This window comes from Rana temporaria, chromosome 1, assembly GCF_905171775.1.
Source record: "Rana temporaria chromosome 1, aRanTem1.1, whole genome shotgun sequence".
Taxonomy (NCBI): domain Eukaryota; kingdom Metazoa; phylum Chordata; class Amphibia; order Anura; family Ranidae; genus Rana; species Rana temporaria.
The window spans coordinates 392882823-392910062 of NC_053489.1; the positions used below are offsets into that span (position 1 = coordinate 392882823).

Genomic DNA, 27240 nt, shown 5'->3' on the forward strand with positions numbered 1-27240 from the left:
CTTTAATCCCGCCTGTGGCTACTGATCCCAGCGCCACCTCTTCGGTCATTGCTAGCCTGTCTGGCTGCAGCTGCCCCTTTCACTAAACATCCTGGCTAACTTCTGATCAGTCTTCCCAGACTGATCACCAGCCCACCAAGCTGACTTCCCAGGAGATCTCCGGGATGAGCTGACCTGCTCCCATTGTCCTCTCCTTGCTCTTGTGCCTCCGGGAAGGCGTTCTTCCGTGTGTTGTGGGGGATCCGTCCAGCACCCAAATCCTAGGCATGAGGTCATCCCACCAGACTAGGGGGCACCCTCAATTGCCACTGACAGCCGCCTCCTCAGCACTATACCTCCATCTTTCATCCGACTGCCCCTGCTGGCATGACACATGCCTATTTATGAAGTGGCCTACCCTTTGCCAGCCCATTTGCTGGAGATTGGCTGGGCTCTCCTAAAAATGCCAAGCAGCTCCTGCTAGCTTCTGCCCACTACACCCTGGAAGCTTATCCAGAAAGCAGGGGGAGGCACCAGCCTCCCCGAGTCACTCAACCCTGACCCAGATTCAACCCATGCCTAGCTCTCGGTCAGACCAATTTTCCTACACTAACAAATCTATTTACATCTAGCACACTAGCTAAAGAGTGCTACAAAAGCATGGTCCAGCAGTAAATTACTTTAAAGTGAATAATTCTACACCAAGTTCATAATATTTATTTATACATGGTGATCATATGCCTCCTTAATCTCCTCTTTTCAAACAAAGAGGCAATTAAGGAGGCATATGATGGAGTTCCTCTATACCTCTTATCAGTTAGGTTGCCCTTCTTTGCACTTTATCCAGTACCCCAATCTTTTTAGTCAACTGATGCCCAAAACCAGGGTTGCCAATTTACAGACAGTATGGGCCAAATTCTCAAAAGAGATACGCGGACTTAACTAAAGTTTTCTAAATTTACACGGCGCGTATCTTTGCGCCCGATCTTCAAAACGAGTTCCGGATTTTCCGTCCTACCTAAAATAGTTACACCTGCGCATCCCCGGGCGCAAATTACGCTAGTCTCGCCGATGTTTTTGATAGGCAAAGATGCAAATGAGGGAGTTAGGGCGATCCACAAAATTAAGTGTGTGCGGCGTATTTTCCGCCCTGTGCGCACCTGTTAGTTTCCCTGTGTAAATGTCCACATTATAAAAGCAGCCCTAATTTTACACATGCCGTCGAAGGGTTTGCTGAAGGTAGTGACTAGAGCTATACTTGTGAAGGATCTGTCTGGAAAAATGCCTGGGACATCAATGATTCTGACGGCACTTGCCACCTTACAGGCACAAAGGAGGAGGAGGGCACAGAGGAGGAGGATGAGGGCACAGGAGAGAGTTTATCGGCCACGGCGTGATCTGTTTCAAATGCCAGATTATGAAGTGTATGGCAACTTCATGTTTGATAGGGAAGCCATCCTGGAGCTCACCCAACTACTTATGGAGGATCTTATCACCCCAACCAGACGCTCCCATGCCCTGCCACCTCTACTTAAAGTTATGGCAACCCTCCATTTTTTATCTACAGGCTCATTCCAGCGTGCACCTGGAGGTCTGGCTGGGATGGTGCAGTCGACAATGAGCCGATGTGTCCATCAGGTGGTCCCTGCCATACTGCGGCGCATGACCAACCAATTTGTCAAGCCCACCCAGGAGGAGCAGCGTCTGCAAGCCATGACTGACTTTTACAGCATTGCTGGCTTCCCAAGGACCATCGGGGCGATAGATTGCACGCATGTGGCACTACAGCCCCCCCATGAAACTGAACACCTGTTCAGAAACAGAAAAGGGTGGCATTCCATCAACGTCCAGATGATTGTAGATGCAAATGGCCTCATCTGGCACATTTGTGCCAAGTTTCCAGGGTCGTGCCACGACAGTTTTATTCTACGGCAGACCAAGATCTACCAAGACTTGGAGATGAACGTTTATGGAGACAGCTGGCTGATTGGTGAGTGACATTGGTGTCAGGTATGCCCCCCCCATGATGCAGACATCACAAGGGGCACATGCATGACTAATATCCTCCTGTCTTTTCCCTTACAGGTGACTCTGGATATGCGTTGGGACCCCATCTCATGACCCCTTTTAGGAACCTCCAAACACCCGGAGAACGCAAATTCAACGAGGTGCACATCCACACCCGGTCAATAGTAGAGCGGACATTTGGCCTTCTCAAGTCCAGATTCAGATGCCTTGACAAGACTGGGGGTACACTCTTGTATTCCCCAGACTTTGTCTGTCAAATTATTGGGGCATGTTGCATCCTCCATAATTTTGCTCTGAGAAGGGGCCTGCATGTTGAGTTATGTCCTGACCTGACCCCCCACCCAGGCAATCCCCCCCCCCAACCAGGCAATCCCCCCCCCCAACCACCTCTACCCGGTCTGCTGAGGGCCAGGCAATAAGGAGACAACTGGCTGAAGGCATCTTTGCCCAGTAAATGGACCTTAATTATCTTTTTTTTTTGGTTTGACAACAAAAACTCACAGAGATTATGTGACCTTTAAACATTTACTTTGCACATAAAATGCACATTACTTATATGACAATGAGAATGTCTTTTTTACACAAAACGCACATTAATTATCTCACAATGAGAATGCATGAATGCACGCCACTGTGGTCCCTAGCACAGACACATCACATGCACATCGAATTGGATTAGATCCAAGTACCCCCCCCCCCTTTGGTACTTGGGAGCAGTAACGCCCCGCCACGGCTCCAATTATGTCACTGTGCATTCATACACCATTCAGGAACCTGGGATGACTTCTCCCTGGTCCTGGGGATCCCTACTCCACCAAAACTGAGGGTGACACCCTTATGTTATCAGGAATGCCACCCCCCTACATTCACACATCATTCACACACATAAACCAAATCATAAGTACAGTATAATAAAAAAAAGAAAAAAAAATCCAAAAGTACCCCTGCAACTTACTGATGTTGCCGAGTGCTCCTTCTGGGCTGACCACAGGCACGGCCACGGCCACGGCCAACTGGGGGATCTTCACGGGGGGGGTCTGTGCAGGGGAGGGAGTATCTTCACGGGGGGGGGGGTCTGTGCAGGGGAAGAAGGAGCCTCCCCTGGTGTCTGTCCTCCTGCTGGCCTGCCCTCCAAGGTCACGGCTATCCTTGTCAGACAGGCAGTGATGTCAGCTGTATTAGCCTGGCCAGCCCGGGTATTGGCCTGCACAGCCCGGGTATTGGCCTGCACAGCCTGGGTCAGGGCAGTCACCTCCTGGGCCACGCCTGTTGTGGCGTTCCTCAGGTCCCACAAACAGGTGATGACCCCCACTGAGTTGGTGGCCACGTCACCCAGTGAATCCCTCATTAAACCCAGGCTGTGCTCCACCTTGGTCATTGTTTTTTTAATTTCACCCAGACTGCGGGTCTGCCGGGCATTGTCCCTCAGCAGACTGACCGGCAGACGCTCAAACCCCCCCTGGTTTCCGGGGTCGGCCTCCTACTTGCCCCTGAGGCTTGTGGCCTTGGAGGAGGGGTTGGAGTGACCCATGGGGGCTGCTGCATGTTGGAGGATGGTTGGGAGTGGCCACCCCTGATGGTGGCCTGACTGCTGGGAGCCTCTGGGGTACCCTCAGGGGATGACTCAAAGGTCCTATCTTGGCCCATCAGGATTTGCTGGCCAATAACAATATTCTCATCTTCCTCCCCCTCATCCTCCTCCCACTCAACATCCAAATTAGGGGAGTTGTGGGCACTCCCCTCCCATGGCGAATCCTGCCCTTCTTGGGACTCAGCATCAGCCTGTCTTGGGGGTGGTGCAGCAACCTCCTGCCCTGATGGGCCAGCAACCTCCTGCCCTGATGGGGCTGCCACCTCCTGCCCTGATGGGGCTGCCACCTCCTGGGCTGATGGGGCTGCCACCTCCTGGGCTGATGACCCAGCAACCTCCTGGGCTGATGGGGCTGCCACCTCCTGGGCTGATGACCCAGCAACCTCCTGGGCTGATGGGGCTGCCACCTCCTGGCCATCTGGGGAGGACACAAAACAATCACAGGTTGGTGGATCCACACACTTGGCACATCTTCCCTTCCCCCACCCACACATGCTAATCACCAGATAGAAAAAAAAAGAAACTTACCTGTCCTCACAGGAGCATCAGAGTCAAAGCCAGGCAGGCCCACCACCTGCTGTGGGTGGAAACACTGGGCCACTGCCCATTCCTCCTCACTCATCCTGACTGGGCAGGGTCCCCCTCCTCCAGTGCCCCTGGTATGGGCATGCAGCGTTGCCAGCTTGTTCCGGGACACGCTCTTCAAATCGTTTATTTTTTGGGATTCCAGCGATGGTCCTGGTCCCCCCCCCCTGCCGCCGCATTGATCCGATCGGTGATCTTTTTAAGGATCTCCTTCCTCCTGGCCGGGGTGGTGTTGTGGCTCTCAGGGCAATGGAGAAAGCGCCCATATTTTATGATGCCCTGAGCAAGAATATGCTTCTCTGCCACAGAAAAATTTAGCTTCCTGCGCTTGGTGGCCATCACAGACACCACCCAGCAACAGGAAACTCACCCAAAAAACAATCAACAATACACACACAACAAACAAAAAAAATCACAGCAAAAAAATAAATAAAACACAAACAGACAGCTACTATAAATTCAAAAACAAACAGGCAAAAAAGGGAAACAAAAAACAATCACACACCAAAAAACAAACACTTATCAAAAACAAACAGGCAAAAAATCAAAACAAATAACAAATTATCAAAAACAAACACCAACTATACTCTCCAACTCCTCAACAACTTTTCTCACAAACAAATCTTACCAACAAACACTGACAAACGTTCAAAGCAGAAGCAACTTGCTTTAGGAAGGGAACACAGGGAAATACTTTTGCAAGGGAAGTGTGTTTGACTGGGGCTATTTAGACACAGGGCGATCCTCAAACTAAGTACGCTTGGCCTTTTACCTATCTCACTGATTGCGATGAGCAAAGTTCTGCACATGCCCAGTGAGGTCCAGATTCGTGCGCGCATGCGCAGTACGGCTGTCCCTTCATTTGCATGGGGTCACGGCTCATTACAATGAAGCACGCCCACTTCCTTCCCACTTGCCATAACCACGCCTTACGCCTCGGAATTTAGGTTACGGATGGCGCAAGTTTGTGCGCAAATGCGCTGTGGATACAGCACTTACGACACCAACTTAGGGCGCCGTAACTTAAATGACATAAGTTAGGTAATACTAAATTTGCACTGCTTTTTGAGAATTTGGCCCTATGTATATTTCTGCTGATTTTCAAGCTGTTCGTAAATGTCCGGCATGGATGGCAGCAGCCCATAAAGAAAAGGGCTTTTGGACGACTTTAGAACTGAGCAGGCACGGTTCTGAAGCCAGCTAAATACTATTTGGTAATCTTTCTGTGCTTTACAGTGGGCATTGCGTGACGCCATGGTGCATTATTATTTTTTTCAGCCCTATAAAACAGTCAGCAATGTATTGAGAAGCCAGCTATATGGCTCTACAGCAGCCACCACCACCAGATTAGAGAACCTGTTCTAAACAGTAAGTGGTTATCTTTAATAGTAATACATCACACCCATTTTCTTTGCAGCCTACTGTATAAGACAAGTGGGCAACACACACAAACACAAATGTTCTTCTTTTTTAGATGTGATGCATCTCTAATTGCAGCTAATATGTTTTCATAATATTTTTCACTAAGTTCCAAAAGATCAGTTTTCATTAACAATAGCTTTTCTGACTTTCATTACACAGGCATCTACAGCACACAAGGCAGTAGGTTTTACAGTTTCTGAAATTTAAGAGGGCTCAGGGCTGGTTTGGCCGTATCTTTCCCACAGAAGTGTGAAGGGTATTTTGATTTCAGTTTAAGGCTGCATTCACATCTGAGCGACAGCCGTGTTCGCGTGTAGCAGCGTATTTTGCCGCGAGTACAAAACTTTCACTTTTTTTTTTTTTTTTTTCTCAAAGTCTTCCCATTGCTGTCAATGGGAAAACGCCTATGTCGCCTGAAAAAAAGGGTCCGGGACTTTTTTTCAGGCGTTCGGCGTCTATGAGATGTGAACCATCTCCATAGACAGCAATGGGAATTCTCCCCTCGAGCGACAGAAGCATCCGGCGTCGGGCGTTTTGTCGCTCAGGTGTGAATGGAGCCTAAAGTTTGACATATTTAACAGCTGCTGTTGGTAACACAAAACAGTTAAGGGTGTGTGTTTTAGGTTACACTGTTGTCTGTTTATGAAGCAGTGAAAAGATCGTTCTCCTCTGGTTGCCAGTTTATGAAGCGGTGTAGATCGCTTCTCCTTTGGAGGAGTGAAGCGATCTACAAACAAATTGAACAGTGGAGAACACCCCCTGATACTGAAATCATGTGAGACATAGCAAAAATGTTATATTTTATATAAACCTATAAACATATACATGACAGGGGGGCATGGTAACTGTCTTGGGGTGTCTAATGGAGGAAGGAGGAAGTCAAGAATCTTCCTCCTTCCACCGTGATTCTCTCTTCATTCCCCGAATCACCACCTCTGAGCTGGTGAATCAGGGAGTGTGAATTCTGACACAGATCGCCAGTGAAGTGCCGAGATCGCAGCTTCATAAACTGTCCGTTTCTGTGGCAGACAATTACAGATTCTCTGTGTGTGGAGATCATCGGGGGAAAACATGTTCTCCCCCGATCATCTGCCCCATAAACCGTTAACCATTTGCTTACTGGGCACATATACCCCCCTCCTGCCCAGGCGAAATTTCAGCTTCCGGCACTGCGTCGCTTTAACTGACAATTTCGCGGTCGTGCGACGTGGCTCCCAAACAAAATTAACGTCCCTTTTTTTCCCACAAATAGAGCTTTCTTTTGGTGGTATTTGATCACCTCTGCGGTTTTTATTTTTTGCGCTATAAACAAAAAAAGAACGACAATTTTGAAAAAAAACACAATATTTTTTACTTTTTGCTATAATAAATATCCCAATTTTTTAAAAAAAAATAAAAATTTCTCAGTTTAGGTCGATACGTATTCTTCTACATTTTTTTGGTAAAAAAAAAAATCGCAATAAGTTATAGCACCTACAAAATAGGGGACAGAATTATTTTAATTTTTTATTATTTTTTTTTACTAGTAATGGCGGCGATCTGCGATTTTTATTGGAACTGCGACATTATGGCGGACACATCGGACACTTTAGACACATTTTTGGGACCATTCACATTTATACAGCGATCAGTGCTATAAATATGCACTAGTTACTGTATAAATGTGACTGGCAGAGAAGGGGTTAACACTAGTGGGCGAGGAAGGGGTTAAATGTGTACCCTGCATAGTGTTTCTAACTGTGGGGGGAGGTGACTGACTGGGGGAGGTGACCGATCTGTGTCCCTATGTACAAGGGACACAGCATCGGTCTCCCCTCTGCCTAACGGGACGGGAATCTGTGTGTTTACACACACAGATCCACGTCCTTGTCTGTGTAACCGCCGATCGGGGGGTGCATGGCGGACATCGCGGCCGCTAGGCACGCGCATCGGCATCTCAGTCATGTGGCGGGCGCGAGCGCCCCCCAGTGGCCCTAGGAGCCGAGGATGTCTATAGACGTCCTCCCGGCAATTGAGAGCCACCTTGTAGCCGTCTTTTCACAATAGGCTGGATACCAAGTGGTTAATGGACTGTGGAACTTATGGAAGGGGCACCACCTGTGCCCTTCTGCCATAAAATGTAAGAAATGGAGGCAATGGGGGTTATTTACTAAAGGCAAATCAACTTTGCACTACAAGTGCAAAGTGCACTTGAAATTGCACTGAAAGTGCACTTGGAAGTGCAGTGACTGTAGATCTGAGGGGGACATGCAAGGAAATTAAAAAACAGCATTTTAGCTTGCACATGATTGGATAATTAAATCAGCAGAGCTTCCCCTCATTTCAGATCTACCCCTCAGATTTACAGTGACTGCACTTCCAAGTGCACTTTGCACTTGTAGGGCTAGATTCAGATAGGTTAGCGGATCTTTAGATCCGCGTAACCTATCTGATTTACGTTACGCCGCCGCTATTTTTTGAAGCAAGTGCTTTATTCAGAAAGCACTTGCCTCTAAAATTGCGGCGGCGTATTGTAAATCCCCCGGCGGAATTCAAATTCCGCGGCTAGGGGGCGTGTACTATTTAAATCAGGCGCGTCCCCGCGCCGATCGAACAGCGCATGCGCCGTCCGCAAATTTTCCCAGCTTGCATTGCTCCAAATGACGTCGCAAGGACGTCATTGGTTTCGACGTTAACGTAAATTACGTCCGGCCGTATTCGCGAACGACTTACGCAAACTAGGTAAAAAATTCAAAATTTGGCGCGGGAACGACGGCCATACTTAACATAGGATATGCCGCACTTACCCCTGCAGAGGTAACTTTCCGCCGGAAAAAGCCGAACGCAAACGACATAAAAAAAAAAGCGCCGGGCAGTCGTTCGTTTCTGAATCGGCGTAAATGCTCATTTGCATATTCGACGCGTAAAAGATATGAAAGCGCCACCTAGCGGCCGGCCTGGAATTGCAGCCTAAGATCCGACGGTGTAAGTCACTTACACCTGTCGGATCTTAGGGAGATCTATGCGTAACCTGATTCTATGAATCAGGCACATAGATACGACGGCCGGACTCAGAGATACGACGGCGTATCAGGAGATACGCCGTCGTATCTTCTTTCTGAATCCGGCCCATAGTTTGCACTTGTAGTGCAAAGTGGATTTGCGTTTTGTAAATAACCCTCATTGTTCCTTTTCAGGATCATGGCTAACAGATCTGAAGTTCAAATACTGGTTATCAGCAGATGATGATTCAAAACAAAATGCAAAGTGTCTGTGGTGCAAAAAATTGTTCAGCACAGCACACAGCAGTGTTTGTAATGTCTGTAATCATGCTTCAAGTTACAAACACAAGTCTATTGCTGCAGCTAGGCAAGCCCAACCCTGCATTTGTTACATTTGCAAAACAAAGCACAGATTCAGACGTGTTGGCTCATAAAATAAAAACTTGTTTTAACTGAGTTAAAAATAGTTACCGTATTTATCGGCGTATACCGCGCACTTTTTTCCCTGAAAATCAGGGCAAAATCGTGGGTGCGCGATATACGCCGATCCCCGCTTTCCCGCACTGTGTTTGAACACTGCGCCGGCATATACCGAGCGCAGTACACTCGTGTATAGTCGGGCAGGCTCGGCTCCTCTCGCGCTCACATCCTGTTATCCGGTTGATTTACTAAAGACAAATCCACTTTACGCTACAAGTGCACTTGGGAGTGCAGTCGCTGTAAATCTGAGGGAAAGATCTGAAATGAGGGAAGCTCTGCTGATTTTATTATGCAATCATGTGCAAGCTAAAGTGCTGTTTTTTTATTTTCCTTGCATGTCCCACCTCAGATACAGCGACTGCACTTTCAAGTGCACTTGTAATGCAAAGTGGATTTGCCTTCAGTAAATAACCCCCTATGTGTCCATGCAAACATAGGGGTAACATTTATTAAAACTGGTTCACTCAGAATCTGGTGCAGCTGTGCAGGGTAACCAATCCGCTTCTAACTTCAGCTTGTTCAAATAGGCTTTGACAATAAAACCTGGAAGCTGATTGGTTTCTATGAAAAGTTGTGCTAGGTTTTGCACCATGCAATTTTAATAAATAGCCCTCATCTGCTGTTATCAGCAGTTTTGGGCAGTTGCGTTTTTAAACAGTAAAAAAAAAAAGACACACACTAGTGGGTTCTGAGAGATGTTTTTCAGCTGTAAAAATGCTCTAATGTTGATAAAAGCTGATAAACTTTGATAAACGTCGATAAACACTCAAAAACTTTACTCGCTAGCATTTAAAGTTTTTGATCCATTGGAAAAAAAAAAAGCGGTAACGCAGAAAATTGCAAAAAAAGCTAATGAATGCTAAAAAACGCTATTGCAAAAACGTTGAAAAAAGTTGAGAACTCACTGCAAAGCTATTGGTGTTTTTATAACGTATTTTAACGTCCAGTGTGCATATAGGCCTTATGCGTAAAGTGTTAATATGTTTAATCTTAACCCCTTCTAGCCCACCCCAGCATCCCTTAAATGGTTATGAACCCCCAGGGAGGCAAGAAGAATTGGTGATCACGTGACCACAGTAATTGGCTGTGACAGTGGTCACATAACCAGGAGCCAGTCCTGCTGGCTACCAATCATTAGTGGGGACCAAGAGCTGTCTATGTGCAGGGAACACACAGTGCGTGTGCTCTCAGCACAGGAATATGTGTGGCATGTGGGCGTTAAAGTCCACCTTTTTGCTGCCATACATATACAGTATGTGTTATGCAGGTGGCTGTTTTTCCACAAATCATGCAGATGTGCATGCTCCATCTCTCTCTTTGACGTAGGAAGGGGGAAACTTTGACATCCTTGTCTGGAGAAGCTTTTATTTGAGGTAAGCATTTTAGCAACGCTTCAAGGGTCTGAATAAGACCACAATACGTTTTAAGGATCTGTAAACGCTGGGCCAAATTCTCAAAAGAGATACGCAGGCGGAACTGCTGTTCAGTCTGTGCCTAACTTTGGAAACGATCCTCAAAAGGCTTTTTCCAAAGTTAGGCAGAAAATCTGACATGTGTAAGACACTTACACGGTCAGATCTTAGGATGCAGTACCGCATCCGCCGCTGGGGGCATTTCTCATTGAAATGCCGCTTTGAGTATGCAAATGAGGACTTAAGCAGATCCACAACGCTTTTCAGCATTGTGATTTCTGCGTAAGTTCCGATTTGCTTGCGCAAAACTAGGGCTGGTTTTACAATGTGTAAAATTAGTCACACCTTGTAAAGGCCCATTCAAGCGACGGCATTTGGTATGCATTCCTGAGGGAGAACTCCACGGCAATTTGAAAAATCAAAACCGGCATGGGTTCCCCCCCCCCAGGAGCATACCAGGCCCTTAGGTCTGGTATGGGTTGTAAGGAGACCCCCCCTACGCCGAAAATTCGACGTAGGGGGTCCCCCTACAATCCATACCAGACCCCTATCCAAAGCACGCTACCCGGCCAGTCAGGAATGGGAGTGGGGACGAACGAGAGCCACCCCCCCTCCTGAGCCGTGCCAGGCCGCATGCCCTCAACATGGGGGGGGGTTGGGTGCTCTGGGGCAGGGGGGCGCACTGCGGGCCCCCCCACCCCAGAGCACCCTGTCCCCATGTTGATGAGGACAGGACCTCTTCCCGACAACCCTTGCCGTTGGTTGTCGGGGTCTGCGGGCGGGGGCTTATTGGAATCTGGGAGTCCCCTCAAATAAGGGGGCCCCCAGATACCGGCCCCCCACCCTAAGTGAATGGATATGGGGTACATCGTACCCCTACCCATTCACCTGGAGGCAAAAAGTTAAAGTTATTAAACACACAACACAAGGGTTTTTAAAATAATTTATTAGTCTGCTCCGGAGGCCCCCCCTGTCTTCTTTATTAGCTCTAATACCAGGGGGGGCTTCTTCTTCCACTCTCCGGGGGTCTTCTCCGCTCTCCAGGGGGGGTTTCTTCTTCCGCTCTCCGGGGGGGGGTCTTCTCCGCTCTCCGGGGGTCTTCTCCGCTCTCCGGGGGTCTTCTCCGCTCTCCGGGGGTCTTCTTCTATCTTCACCGCTCTCTGCTGTTGACTCGGCGCACCCTGGTTCTTCTGCAGCTGTCCGGTGCCTTCTTCTTCAGCGCTGGCTGCCTGCTATCTTCGTGTGTTAGCTCAATTACTAACAGGCAGCCAGCGCTGTCTTCTGTGACGTCATGTTCTTCTTCTCCCTTCTTCCGATGTTGACACGTCGCCTCTTCTCACTGCAATGATGGAAGCGCGCCTTGCATCCCATTTATATAGGCATCACCGTCCCATCATGCTCCGGTAGGTACCCACGTGGTGGGTGCCTACCCACGTGCACCCACCACGTAGGTACCTACCGGAGCATGATGGGACGGTGATGCCTATATAAATGGGATGCAAGGCGCGCTTCCATCATTGCAGTGAGAAGAGGCGACGTGTCAACATCGGAAGAAGGGAGAAGAAGAACATGACGTCACAGAAGACCGCGCTGGCTGCCTGTTAGTAATTGAGCTAACACACGAAGATAGCAGGCAGCCAGCGCTGAAGAAGAAGGCACCGGACAGCTGCAGAAGAACCGGGGTGCGCCGAGTCAACAGCGGAGAGCGGCGAAGATAGAAGAAGACCCCCGGAGAGCGGAGAAGACCCCCCCCCGGAGAGCGGAAGAAGAAACCCCCCCCGGAGAGCGGAGAAGACCCCCGGAGAGTGGAAGAAGAAGCCCCCCTGGTATTAGAGCTAATAAAGAAGACAGGGGGGCCTCCGGAGCAGACTAATAAATTATTTTAAAAACCCTTGTGTTGTGTGTTTAATAACTTTAACTTTTTGCCTCCAGGTGAATGGGTAGGGGTACGATGTACCCCATATCCATTCACTTAGGGTGGGGGGCCGGTATCTGGGGGCCCCATTATTTGAGGGGACTCCCAGATTCCAATAAGCCCCCGCCCGCAGACCCCGACAACCAACGGCAAGGGTTGTCGGGAAGAGGTCCTGTCCTCATCAACATGGGGACAGGGTGCTCTGGGGTGGGGGGGCCCGCAGTGCGCCCCCCTGCCCCAGAGCACCCAACCCCCCCATGTTGAGGGCATGCGGCCTGGCACGGCTCAGGAGGGGGGGGGCGCTCGCTCGTCCCCACTCCCTTTCCTGACCAGCCGGGTAGCGTGCTTTGGATACGGGTCTGGTATGGATTGTAGGGGGACCCCCTACGTCGATTTTTCGGCGTAGGAGGGGTCTCCTTACAACCCATACCAGACCTAAGGGCCTGGTATGCTCCTGGGGGGGGGAACCCATGCCGGTTTTTTCTTTGAAAATTGGCATGGAGTTCTCCCTCTCAGGAATGCATGCCGAGCGACGCTGTCAATTTTTTTTATAATTATTTGTTTTCCCGGCGCGTATATTTTTTTTCACCCGTCGCAACTTTAGTGTCCCGTCGCAATCCACAAAGCCCGGCGTAAATTACGTTTGCGCGCTACACGTCGGGAAAATTACGTCACACGCATGCGCAGTACGGCCGGCGCGGGAGCGCGCCTCATTTAAATTGTAAACGCCCCCCGGAGAGGAGGACCGCCTTGCGACGGAGGCACTTAAGTTACACGGCGTGTAATTTCTAGGTAAGTGCTTTGTGGATCAGGCACTTAGGTAGAAATTTTAAGTCAGTGTAACTTAACTGCTGAAAGTTAAGTTAGGCAGCTTTTTTGAGAATTTGGCCCGCTGTGTGCACTTAACTGCTATACTCGTACATGTGTATGGGTGTATTTTATCAAAATGTAAAATTTTACATTTGACAAAAGTATATGCCTGAGCCAGCAGTTAGGCAAGCATGGCATTTTCTGTAATGTATTCCTATGGGCTCCCCGGGTGCCACAACAGCAGATACACTGTAATTAACACTGTACGTTCATACATTGTACGTTCAAGAGGCCTGAAAATGCAATAGAGACAGAGAGGTGTTGATTATTATAGCTACATCTGTAGGCCTTTCCTATAAAGTTTTCTTGCTTTGGTGTTCAAATATAGCCAAACTATTGTTCTTATAGACTCTATTGAAAAATAATTATTCCCACTGTACTATATTACATTTCAAGTATTGCATGATACTTTAACTGGTTGGCCTGTTAGAGGATGTCCTGGTGACTTCATCCTTGCTGTTTACTCTGTATCTACACTGGGGAGATAAAATCCCTTGGCATCTTATATGCTACATGTTCCTGCAAAATCAGCTGAAATATTCGCCTTAATTTCTGCATCTAACATTAAATGCTGGTTGGTTTGGACATCTATATAAAACCACTGTTATGTCATGTTACTTTGTCTCAGGCCTCATGACCGAGAAACTCGACAGGCGAAACACATCGTTTTGCTCGTCGAGTTCCTTGTGAAGCCGTCGAAACTCGACAAGCCAATTTTCTCCAGTCCCGTCAAGGAAATAGAGAACATGCTTTCTTTTTGGCTCGTCGAGTTTCTCGACAGTTTCCTCGACGAAAATGTACACACGGCCGGTTTCCTCGGCAAAAAAATATCTCCCAGCAAGTTTCTAGGCTTGTCGAGTTCCTCGACAAGCCTAACAAGGAACTCGACGAGGAAAATGATGTGTTTCGCCCGACGAGGTACTCGGTCGTGTGTACGAGGCCTCAGTCCTGTATCAATCCAGCACTGTTTTCATCTGCAGCAGCACTGATTCTCTATCCCTGCTCTCACAGAGACATTGGCTTCTGCTGCTATCAAGTCAAATTCTGTAAAGAAAGGAGCAGGAGCTAAGGCCAAGCCGTGCTGTGTGTGTCTATGGACATATACAGCCCAGTGGTCTGCTATAGGGGTACACGCAGAAGAGGAGAAGCAAAGAGCAATGGCAGGGGACCCCAGAAGAGAAGGTAAGGGACTACTCTGTGCAACACTATTTCACAGAGCAGATAAGTATAAACCTCTTTTTCTAATTTTAGGCAAAAACAAATGAGCCTTTGGTATCACTTTAGCTTATACATTTTTTGAAGATAACCAGACCGTATCACCTACCAAATAGAAAGGAATGACTCATTTGTGCCTGCCTGTTGTTTTTCTTATATGATTCTGGGGCTTCATGTGATGTTTTGTTGTAACAAAGTCGTTCTTGTAAAGAATACAAGCTTGTATTTTTTAACTGGCAAAGATAAATGCAGTTTAGTAACAAAAAAAGATTGATGAGTTCCATAATAAAAAAAAAAAAGGGGGCTCTAAGAAATGGAATACTATGGTAGGAATTGCCACATGCAAATTCAGCTACAGGTGGGTATTCAATCCAGTCATTTTGGAGATGACAAATGAAACAGCAGAGATATTTCTCTAATGTTTGATTTGGCCTTTCAGCCTAATCGATTGTCGATGAAAAGCAGTTGACAGATTGACTTCCATCTTCAGAAAAAGGCCCCTTTCCCATGACTGTTCTGATCAGGGCCACCTAGCAGTTTTTCCGCCTATTGACCAGGAGGTGTAAAGGGACTTGTGTACATTTACACCCACCTACATCCAATTTAATCCGGTCCACTAAAAAAACCAAAAAAAAACAGAAGGGGATCCTTCCTCCTCCATCTAGGAGGAAAGGATCAGATGGTAGTTGGGTGTAAACGGACAGCTGATACCTCATCCACCATTCATCTACTCCATGATTTACTTATATTTTACATTATTTAGTAACATTTACAACTGTGACTATTATGTAAATGGATACATTCATTTCTAGTATAAAAAACGTAATCAGATAGGACCTTTATTTCAATATCAGTTAGAGTTTATTCAGCAATGTGTATCGAATGTCCTCACACAAAAAGCAACACGTTGAGTTTTAAAACTAGTTTGAATGTGTATAGTTTATTCTGCTGCTCTGATCTTGACTTTAATACCTGTTGGTTTGTGATGTACGTTAACTACACTGAGGTGTGCAAGTTAGGGTTCTAATGTTTTTGACCGTTCTAAGTCATGTTATGTGGTGTAAAGGTTCAGAGCCTGGGTATGCCCAATAGGCTCTGTTTTTGTATGTTCTCTTTTTCAAAAATCTCAATAAAAAGATTTATTTATTTTCTAAATACAGTAAAACCTTGGTTTGCGAGCATAATTCAGAAACATGCTTGTAATCCAATGCACTTGTGTATCAAAGCATTTTTACAGGGTATAAAAGAGAAGAGAGGTGTAGCAATAAGTTGCTAAATGTTGTACCTTCATTAAATGTAACCATATTGCTACACTTAGAGGCTCCTCTCTTCTTTTTTATACTCAGTTGTGACATGACGCTACTCTTATATCAAGACATCGCTTGTATATGCAAAACGCTCTCAAACCAAGTTACTCTCAAACCAAGGTTTTACTGTACACTGAGGTGACCACTGTGATAAAGATATTTCCCATAGGACATATTTACCTTAAAATGCATAATAGAATTGCATTCTATACAATAAGAAGCAAATACAGACCAGGAAATATGACAAAAAATAATTGCTGTGCACCAAAATATAATAACAGCATCATATACGGTAATATCAGAGAAAACGTAAAAAATGAATATCTACACAAATGTCATCTAAACTTTGCAAGCAAGTAACATTATGTAACTACACATACTTTTCTATGGTGACCCCCTACATTTATATTCAGAACACAGATTTACATTTTTTTTTTTAATCAGAAAGATTTTGAAACTCACAACTAAATACAACCTGTTTTCATTTATCTACTCACTCAAACTGCTAAAACAACAAATTGCAACTGGCTGCTATGTAGTAAATCAAAACGCTGATTTTTGTACCATATCAAAATATGTCTTAATACATCAAGTCTGGAATCTCAATCCCAATGTCTTAAGTATCTTACAGCAAATTGAACAGATCTGAATTTTTCTCCTTGTTCTTCCCTTAGTGCATCTCTCTATCAAAATAAAAATATATGTATGTATGTATGTATGTATGTATGTATAGAAGAAGCCAGTCTTACCAGAGCTTGTGTGGGTGGAATCCAAAGAAGGAGAATATTAATAAACCTGAATAGGAGATTCAGTACGCAGTGGACAGATGCAGCTTGTTGTACATGAAAGGCAAGCTCCACCCTACAGTTCAGTGTACAGGTTTCCTAGACAATTTACTTGCTGCACCTGTTACCACTGTAATGTGGTACCTATTCTCCTAAAATAATAGATGCTGAGATCATGTTTCCTGCATTTAAAGCATTGTTGAAGCACACTGTGATTATTTCAGAACCTAATGACTGACAATGGAAATAAAGTGAAATCCAACACACTGCCAAAGCAATAGACCTTGGGAACAAGGAAACGTCTCTGTAAAAACAACATAAAAACATAATACAAGATGAGAAACCAACACATGCTTCATAGAAATTCGGACATACTAAAACTTTTCCGATAAATTATTAAGTTATAAAATAATTATATTCAATCGTTTTTTTGGATAGAGTGGGGAAGAGTTACATTTTCACGCTTTTGTTTTTGTGCATGTGACCTCCTTATTTCCATGCTTAATGACGCCCATATAAAAATGGGGGCTGTGGGTATCACTAGAACATAAAATAAAAATAATGGGAATTCATTAAAAGTACCTAAAACACTCTTTCAAACTCCATTATGCTTCTACACAGATACATGAATCTGGGGCACGCACCACCTTTGAAGGGGCACTGAGGTTAGAGTAGGGTGACCAGACATCCCCAGTTTCAGGGGACAGTCCCCTGATTGAGGACACTGTCCCCGGACCAAGTCTGTCCCTGGTTTTGTCCCCAGACTGGATTTAATAGGGGGCAGGGGCAATTTCAAAGACAATCAGTGCAGAATTAAAATAAAAAAAAAATAGAATTACACCCCCCCGCGCTCCGCCCGCCGTGCCTACTAGCATAGGGGGGTTGTATTTTTCCCATTATCTGTGCCCCTTTCTGATGATCATGTGTTGGTCGGAGTGGAGGGAATATTTCTTCAGTTTCGCATGCCCATTCAGCTTCGCTTGCATGTTCTTCTGCCTTGGCTAAAATCCTGGCAAGCCACCTGCCTATCTCCCTGCCTTCCCTAGCGGAGTGATCTCCCCCCCCCCCCAAGTAGTAGCCAGGGCCCAAAGAGTAAGACATGAGAGGCTGTGAGGCGGGCGGCGACAGGCAGAGAGTCGCTGATTGCCGCCATTACTAGTAAAGAAAAAATATGTCCCCGGATTTCATTTTTAAAAATCTGGTCACCTTATGTTAGAGTGACCATGCGAACATTCCACAATCAGCGCAACTACATTTCCTTCTCGCCGCTGCAACAGTTGGGGAGCTTTGTGTCTGGAAGGCGGAGCCTGGTGATCAGGTCTGCTCCCCTTGTGATGGACAGCAGGCAGATCCTTAGCCAATAAACAGTCTGCGATTGGCTATAGAATCCATCTGCTGTCAAACTAGTGTCTCAGCTTCCCGATCAGGCTCTTCCTACTGCAGTGTCCCTGGTAGCTGGTAGGCTGTCGGCTGTGTCCTGAACTACCTGAATCTGCTGTACCTGTCAGTAAATTTACTGAAACAGGCAGCAAGGATTTTTTTATATCTGGTGTAGACCATTTTAAATGGCCACAGTGCCAGAAAAATGTCAGCAGGGTTTTAGTGAATTCCCCTGATTAAGGGAAGTTTTAACTTTTTCCCACAGCACTATTTTTTTTGTGTCTGTATGCCCACTAAAGAGATTAGGAAGTGAGAGAAAATATTCCCAGTTGGCAATAAAAACCTGCTCTATTAAAAATAAAATGTTATAGATGGAGTTCTACTTTAAATATAATTAAAGGGGTTGTAAAGGTTCCTTTTTTTCTTCTAAATAGGTTCCTTTAGGCTAGTGCATTGTTGGTTCACTTACCGTTTCCTTCGATTTCCATTCTAAATGTTTGTTTTCTTTGTCTGAATTTCTCACTTCCTATCCCTCCTCAGTTAGCTTGTCCCCATTATCCAAGCCTTTCTGGCTGGGGGTTAGTCAGCGTTCTTGCCCCCTCCCTTGAGACTACATGCCTGCGGGGAGACACTGTGCAGAATAGGAAGCCGCCAGCCGGAGTGTAAGAAGGGAGAAACTATGGGGTGAAAAAGAATAAGAAGGAGATTTAGGGTGGAGGGAGACAAGGGGGTGTCAGGGCCTGTTTAGAAACTCCTGTTGCATAGGGCCTCTTTTTATATCACCATTTGTTAACATTTTTACCCAGCACTTGCATTTGATAGCTTTCGCCGCTGTGTGTTTTAAACTAAAAGTGTGTGAGAAACCAGAAACTGTCCTTACTGAGCTAAAACCCCTTTGACAGAAGCGGTGGAACACAAAATCAACATGGAGCCCCTGTGCAAAAAGTATATCTGTCCCTATCCAATAACAATTGTTATTTTACCTAATGGCTGTTATTTTTAGCAATGGCGGTCGGAGAGAGCTGAAAATGATGACCTTGAATAAAGTGTACCCAGGCAGTATACGTTACCGAATGGATCATTTGTGAGAAACAAAATAAGGCTACCAACAGTTAAATGTTTATTTCATGCAAATATATTTCCATATTTAAATAGCACAATATATTATCATGCAAATCCATATTATGCTGCCAAAGCAATTTTAATTGATTAGCAGCATTAAAGTATATCATACTGAAACGGTATGATATAGGAAAAAGGAGCTTGTCCCCAGCCCCCTCTATTGTGTATTGATAAATACCCCCCCCCCCCCCAATTCACCCACCCCCAAACCCTGATTAATGCCCAACTATATTAATGATCACTTTTAATGTTCTTGTTACATTGGCAGTCATTTTAAATGCCCTTGATATGTTGGTGGTCAATACAAAATCGCTTGTTACAACAGTGGTCCATGTAACATCTCCTGTTGTCTTGGCATTCAGTGTAAATGTTACTGTTAAGTTGGTGATCATTGTAAATGCCCCTGAAACATTGATGGCCAGTGTATTTGCCCCTGGTATATTAGTGTTAAATATATGATCGTCGGGATTATTGCCAGCCAGTGTTAAAACCCCTGATACATTAGAGGTCAGTGTAAACCCCTGATACATTAGAGGTCAGTGTAAAACCCCTGATACATTAGAGGTCAGTGTAAAACCCCTGATACATTAGAGGTCAGTGTAAAACCCCTGATACATTAGAGGTCAGTGTAAAACCCCTGATACATTAGTGGTCAGTGTAAAACCCCTGATACATTAGAGGTCAGTGTAAACCCCTGATACATTAGAGGTCAGTGTAAAACCCCTGATACATTAGAGGTCAGTGTAAAACCCCTGATACATTAGTGGTCAGTGTAAAACCCCTGATACATTAGAGGTCAGTGTAAAACCCCTGATACATTAGTGGTCAGTGTAAAACCCCTGATACATTAGAGGTCAGTGTAAAACCCCTGATACATTAGTGGTCAGTGTAAAACCCCTGATACATTGGAGGTCAGTGTACAACCCCTGATACATTAGTGGTCAGTGTACAACCCCTGATACATTAGTGGTCAGTGTAAAACCCCTGATACATTAGTGGTCAGTGTAAAACCCCTGATACATTAGTGGTCAGTGTAAAACCCCTGATACATAAGAGGTCAGTGTAAAACCCCTGATACATAAGAGGTCAGTGTAAAACCCCTGATACATTAGAGGTCAGTGTAAAACCCCTGATACATTAGTGGTCAGTGTAAAACCCCTGATACATTAGTGGTCAGTGTAAAACCCCTGATACATAAGAGGTCAGTGTAAAACCCCTGATACATAAGAGGTCAGTGTAAAACCCCTGATACATTAGAGGTCAGTGTAAAACCCCTGATACATTAGTGGTCAGTGTAAAACCCCTGATACATTAGAGGTCAGTGTAAAACCCCTGATACATTAGTGGTCAGTGTAAAACCCCTGATACATTAGAGGTCAGTGTAAAACCCCTGATACATTGGAGGTCAGTGTAAAACCCCTGATACATTAGTGGTCAGTGTAAAACCCCTGATACATTAGTGGTCAGTGTAAAACCCCTGATACATTAGTGGTCAGTGTAAAACCCCTGATACATTAGAGGTCAGTGTAAAACCCCTGATACCTTAGAGGTCAGTGTAAAACCCCTGATACATTAGAGGTCAGTGTAAAACCCCTGATACATTAGTGGTCAGTGTAAAACCCCTGATACCTTAGAGGTCAGTGTAAAACCCCTGATACATTAGTGGTCAGTGTAAAACCCCTGATACATTGGAGGTCAGTGTACATCCCCTGATACATTGGAGGTCAGTGTACAACCCCTGATACATTAGAGGTCAGTGTACAACCCCTGATACATTAGAGGTCAGTGTAAAACCCCTGATACATTGGAGGTCAGTGTAAAACCCCTGATACATTGGAGGTCAGTGTAAAACCCCTGATACATTAGTGGTCAGTGTAAAACCCCTGATACATTAGAGGTCAGTGTAAAACCCCTGATACATTAGTGGTCAGTGTAAAACCCCTGATACATAAGAGGTCAGTATAAAACCCCTGATACATTAGTGGTCAGTGTAAAACCCCCAGATACATTGGTGGTCAGTGTTATTACCTCATTACATTGCTATTTATAATAGAAGTAGTGGAAAGAAGAAGTAGTGTTTTAAATAGGATTCACTGCAAAGTCATCAGACATTAACCACACATTTACCAAATGACAAATGCCATTTATAACATGGCAAATGTGCGGTGAATGTGACACTTTTGACTTGAGCACGATCACTGGATCTGCAGCTAATAGTGCTACTAATCTAGACTTATTACATATACATATAATTATATAGTACTTACTGGGTTCACGCTTCACTGGATGACAGACACATTATCTAAGGTGTACATGCTGCTGTAATGGCAGCCATCATTTCTAGTAAGTGTTTATTTCACTGGAGAGTGGTGACTGACCTTGGAGCACTTTGCTGGATAATCTATGTTCACTGAAATAGGTGTTAGTGATAGTTCCGTTGTATTGCTGCACTGGATCTTTCTATAAAGTCTTCATCCTCTCACTGTACTTTGCACACCAATATTTTCTTTTTTTTTTTATCATGGAGGATTGTGTTTATTAACCACTTACATACTGGGTACTTATACCCCCTTCCTGCCCAGACCAATTTTCAGATTTCAGCGCTGTCACTCTTTAAATGACAATTGCGCGATCGTGCTACACTGTACTCAAATGAATTTTTTTCACACAAATAGAGCTTTATTTGGTGGTATTTAATCACTGCTGGGTTTTTATTTTTTTGCTAATAAAAACCGAAAAAAGACCGGAAAAAAAACAGTTTTATAGTTTGTTATAACATTTTAAAAAAAGGTAATTTTTCTCCTTAATTGATGTGCGCTGATGAAGCTGCATTGATGGGTACTGATCGGCACTGATAGGCTGCACTGATGGACACTAATAGGTGGCACTGATAAGCACTGATGAGACGGCACTGACAGTTGGCACTGATGGGCAGCACTGAAGGGCCCTGATAAGTGGCACTGAAGGGCACTGGCAGGTGACACTGATAGGCAGCACTGATCGGTGGCACTGATGATGAGGCACTGATAGGCATTGATTGGCAGCATTGGTGGGCATTGATGGGTGGCAATGTGGGGCACTTGTAGGTGGCAATGTGGGCACTTGTAGGTGGCACTGTGGGCACTGGTAGGTAGCACTGTGGGCACTGGTAGGAAGCACTGTGGGCACTGGTAGGTGGCCTGATGATGACAGAAGCCAGTGATCTGCTTTTTTTTGGGTTCCCAGGAGGAAGTTGTACTCTTCTCATCCACCAAGGTAATATAACATGGAGCATTAAAGTTGTATAAAAATACAAAAGCAAACATTTATTATATTGCAGCTTACCAATTCTTAAATGTGTTTGTTTTTCTTTTTAGCCTGTTGTTTTTCAACAGAACAAGCTTTTTGAACAAATATATCAGGTAAGAGCCGGTTCACACTGGGGCGATCCGACTTCCAGCGCGACTTCCAGAGGCGATTCCAACACGACTTGAATGTGAACCACAGGGCGATATGGGGAGATTTACAACACGACTTGAAGTCGTCTCCAGGACAGGAGACTTTCCAGTGGCCAATAAAACAACCATCAGCTCTGGGAGAGGGAGGGGGAGGGAGAGGTTTGCCTGAGAAATGTATGTTATCTTCCTAGAAAGTAGCTTCAGATAAGACAGTGATCAGACTTCTGAGGCGACTTCCATTGAAATCAATGGGTACAAATCGCCTACAAGTCGGATTGAAGTAGTACAGGAACCTTTTCTGAAGTCGGATCGCCTTGAGTCGTGTGTATTAACACCGCTCCCATTCACTTCCATTGTTTTTCTCTACAGCACGACTTGGGACGACTTGAGGCGACATGAAGTCGGATCGCAAGTCGCCCCAGTGTGAACCGACTCTAAGAGTGTTGAGACAAACATTTAAAACTGACAGGGGTGCTCACAATTAGACATGTGCAATTTGTTTAGTTACGAATAAATGTAACGAATTTTGACAAATTCGTTAATAGCGAAATTTTCGGATTTCCAAAATTTAGAATTTTTGGATTTCCGAAATGTCGAATTTCCAAAATTGTGAATTTCCAAATTTCCGAATTCAGAATTTCCAAAAATCAAAAATTCGAATTTCCAAATTTCAGAAATTCAAATTTCGAAAATATGAAGGTAGAAAGTTTGAAATTCCAAAAACAAATTAGAAAATTCGAAGTTTGGAAATTTGAAAATTGAAAATTCCAAATTCAAAAATTAGAAAATCCGAAAACTGAATGAAAATTCAAAATTCGGAAATTTGAAATTTGAAAATTCGCAAATTTGAAATTTGAAAATTCGCAAATTTGAAATTTGAAAATTCGCAAATTTGAAATTTGAAAATTCGCAAATTTGAAATTTGAAAATTCGCAAATTTGAAATTTGAAAATTCGCAAATTTGAAAATTCGCAAATTTGAAAATTCGCAAATTTGAAATTTGAAATTTCGGAAATTTGAAATTTCGGAAATTTGAAATTTCGGAAATTTGAAATTTCGGAAATTTGAAATTTCAAATTTCAAAATTCGGAAATTTTGAAATGAAAAAATTCGGAAATTTTGAAATTTAAAAATTCAGAATTCGTAAATTTAGATTTCAAAAATTCCAAAATTCAGATTTTCAAAAATCTGAAATTCGAAAATCAGAAAATTTGGATTTTCTAATTTCTAAATCTCCGAATTTTCAAATTTCCGAGTTTTTAAGTTTCCGAATTTCTGAATTTTCTAATTGCCGAATTTTCGATTTCCGTATTTTCAAATTTTTGAATTCCGAATTTTCGAATTTTCACATTTCAGAATTTCCAAAAAAAGCAAAAAAAATAATGAAACGAAAACGAACACATTTTTTGGCAGTGCACATGTCTACTCACAATTATCACCTTTTATTTATTTATGTAAAACCTTTATCCCAAAAGAAAAAAAACTATTGCTGTAACATCTTTTAAAGAGTGACCTGGAGTTTAGCTTCAATTTGTTAATGTATTCAAATCTGCTAGTACATCTAACACCTTTCCCCCCAGACTAACAGTGCTGCTGTCCAAAGGTGTTTCTGTTTCTCCTTCATCCAGAGTGGAGGCACTCTAATACAGGAGGCGCGTTACTGGCCAGATTACCAGGTAAAAACAAGAGCCTTAAAAAATTCAGCCACCACGTCTAATGATTGGTAAGCTACAATATATAACATTTTTGGTTGGGTTTACTATGGGGGTTATTTACTAAAGGCAAATCCACTTTGCACTACAAGTGCAAGCTACAAGTGCAAAGTGCAGTCGCTGTAGATCCAAGGGGGACATGTAAGGAAAATAAAAAACAGCATTTTAGCTTGCACATGATTGGATGATAAAATCAGTGGGCCAGATTCTCAAAGAGATACGACTGTGTATCTCCTGATACGCCGTCGTATCTCTGAGTTCTGCCGGTCGTATCTATGCGACTGATTCAGAGAATCAGTTACGCATAGATATTCCTAAGATCCGACAGGTGTAACTGTGCTTTTTTTTTACGTCGTTTGCGTTCGGCTTTTTCCGGCGTATAGTTACCCCTGGGTCTATGAGGCGCAGCCAATGTTAAGTATGGCCGTCGCTCCCGCGACGAAATTTGAATTTTTTATGTTGTTTGCGTAAGTCGTTCGCGCATACGGATGGACGTAATTTACGTTAACGTCGAAACCAATGACATCCTTGCGACGTCATTTGGAGCAATGCACGCTGGGAAAATTTCCGGACGGCGCAAATGCGCTGTTCGATCGCGCGGGAACGCGCCTGATTTAAATATTACACGCCCCCTAGCCACGGAATTTGAATTCCGCCGGGGGATTTACGATACGCCACCGCAAGTTTTGAGGTAAGTGCTTTGTGAATTAACCACTTGCCTCAAAAACTTGCGAATGTGAATCTGGCCCAGTAACTTCCCCTCATTTTAGATCTACCCCTCAGATTTACAGCGACTGCACTTCCAAGTGCACTTTGCGCTTAGTAAATAACCCCCTATGGCTCTAAACTAAAGCAAATTAAGTGCTCCATCTCCTTTTGGTTTAAACAGTCTGAGGCCATTTTTCAGTGTCTATTTTCTTTTTATATAAAATACAATTTGTTATTTTAACTATTGTTATAAACATTAACTATTTGCTTTTATTATGTTTTTTTATGTAGGCGCTACCTGTTAATATTTACAATATAGTAGTGTGTCTATTCATTTCTAGCCTAGGTTCACATTAGTGCTGCTGCCTAATCATGCATTTTTTTTTTAGTGCGTCTTTATATTGTGTTTTTATGTGCATTTTTTACATGTTTTCATGCTCCATGCTTTTTTTTGTTGGAGAAGGAGAACTAGTTGTTAAACACAAACCCTGGCAAAAATGCACCAAAAATGAATGTACATGCCTTTTTTGTGCGAACCTATTTACGTCTATGGAGACATGCTGCACCAAAAGACACACCGTCACCTTTTAAAGATGGCACTGCACCATATTGCATTGATGTGAACAGGCACCATAGTGGATAATGTGATTTCCATTGTCGTGAATTGCAGGGCTAATGCAGATGCAGGAGAAATGGCCTTAAAGGGTGTAGTTCTTTTTTTACCATCACAGGTGTGACATTTTGTTTTTGTGGCCTAAGCACTGGTTTATTTTTGTCTTTTTATGCATCGTAGTAAGCACTGTGTAATTACTAGTACCCAATGTATCATTGCATCTACCTAATTGGCAAATACATTTCCCTCATGGGCCAAGCTTTATTGTGGTGCCAACTCTGGATTCATTCATATTTTTGCCTTTTCTACATGTGACTTCTCTCAGGTTGTCCTCATTTTTGGCAAATGTTCATGCTAAAGGACACGTTTGGTGAATGAATATGGAGGTTGTCATTGCTGACCTCTTCTTCTAAAAATACTAGTCTCGGTAGTAAGAAATGTCAGGAAACACTGGTTTGTCATTGTGTGATAATCTGGTGCAGATTACGCAGTCTGATTGTATCAATCAGTTTGAGTGATTGTTGTTTCTGAAAGTTTTGTGACTATGCAGCATGTTACTTGGAAGTAGTCAAGACCTGCACAAGCTGAGGAAGAGCAGGAAGGCAACATGTCCCAGAGGAGGTCCACCAACATCTGTTCCTCTCCTTCTGTATCTAATGGCTGCAGTCTTGCAGGATTAGTTGGTAGAGCAGGGGTGGGGAACCTTTTTTTCTCCAAGGGCCATTTGGATTTTTGTAACATCATTCGGGGGCCGTACAAAATGATCAACTTAAAAATTAGCCTGTTATATTGTTATATCTGTGCCCATCATATGTAGCCTATGTGCCTATCATACAGCCACTGTGACCATCATACAGTCACTGTGACCATCATACAGCCTCTGTGCCCATCATACAGCCACTGTGCCCATCATACAGCCACTGTGCCCATCATATGCAGCCTATGTGCCCTTCATATGCAGCCTGTGTGCCCTTCATATGCAGCCTCTGTGCCCTTCATATGCAGCCTCTGTGCCCATCATACAGCCACTGTGCCTATCATACAGCCACTGTGCCCATCATATGCAGCCTCTGTGCCTATCATACAGCCTCTGTGCACATTATAAGCAGCCTGTGCCCATCATATGAAGCCTCTGTGCCCATCATACAGCCTCCGTGCCCATCATACAGCCACTGTGCCCATCATACAGCCACAGTGCCCATCATACAGCCACCGTGCCCATCATATGCAGCCTCTGTGCACATTATAAGCAGCCTGTGCCCATCATATGAAGCCTCTGTGCACATCATATGCAGCCTGTGCCCATCATATGAAGCCTCTGTGCCTATCATACAGCCACTGTGCCCTTAATATGAAGCCTCTGTGCCTATCATACAGCCTCTGTGCCCATCATATGCAGCCTCTGTGCCCTTCATATGCAGCCTCTGTGCCCATCATATAGCCACTGTGCCCATCATATGCAGCCTCTGTGCCTATCACACAGCCTCTGTGCACATTAAAAGGCAGCCTGTGCCCATCATATGAAGCCTCTGTGTCCATCATACAGCTTCTGTGCACATCATATGCAGCCTGTGCCCATCATATGAAGCCTCTGTGCCTATCATACAGCCACTGTGCCCATCATATGAAGCCTCTGTGCCCATCATATGAAGCCTCTGTGCCCATCATATGCAGCCTCTGTGCCCATCATACAGCCAC

At 44.5% G+C, this 27240-nt stretch overlaps 1 protein-coding gene across 2 annotated transcripts in view; it reads right to left on the minus strand.

Moving 5' to 3' along the window:
• LOC120912727 (phospholipid-transporting ATPase IK-like) overlaps positions 1 to 27240 on the minus strand; it is a 273043-nt gene that overhangs the window by 222464 nt on the left and 23339 nt on the right. Inside the window, exon 1 of one of the 2 annotated variants that reach the window (XM_040322634.1) lies at positions 16535 to 16628. The exons of the other annotated variant lie outside the window; for it this stretch is intronic. The gene's annotated coding sequence lies outside the window, so the exon portion shown is untranslated. Of the gene's footprint in view, positions 1 to 16534; positions 16629 to 27240 lie in introns of those variants that run through there. 2 annotated transcript variants of the gene reach the window in all.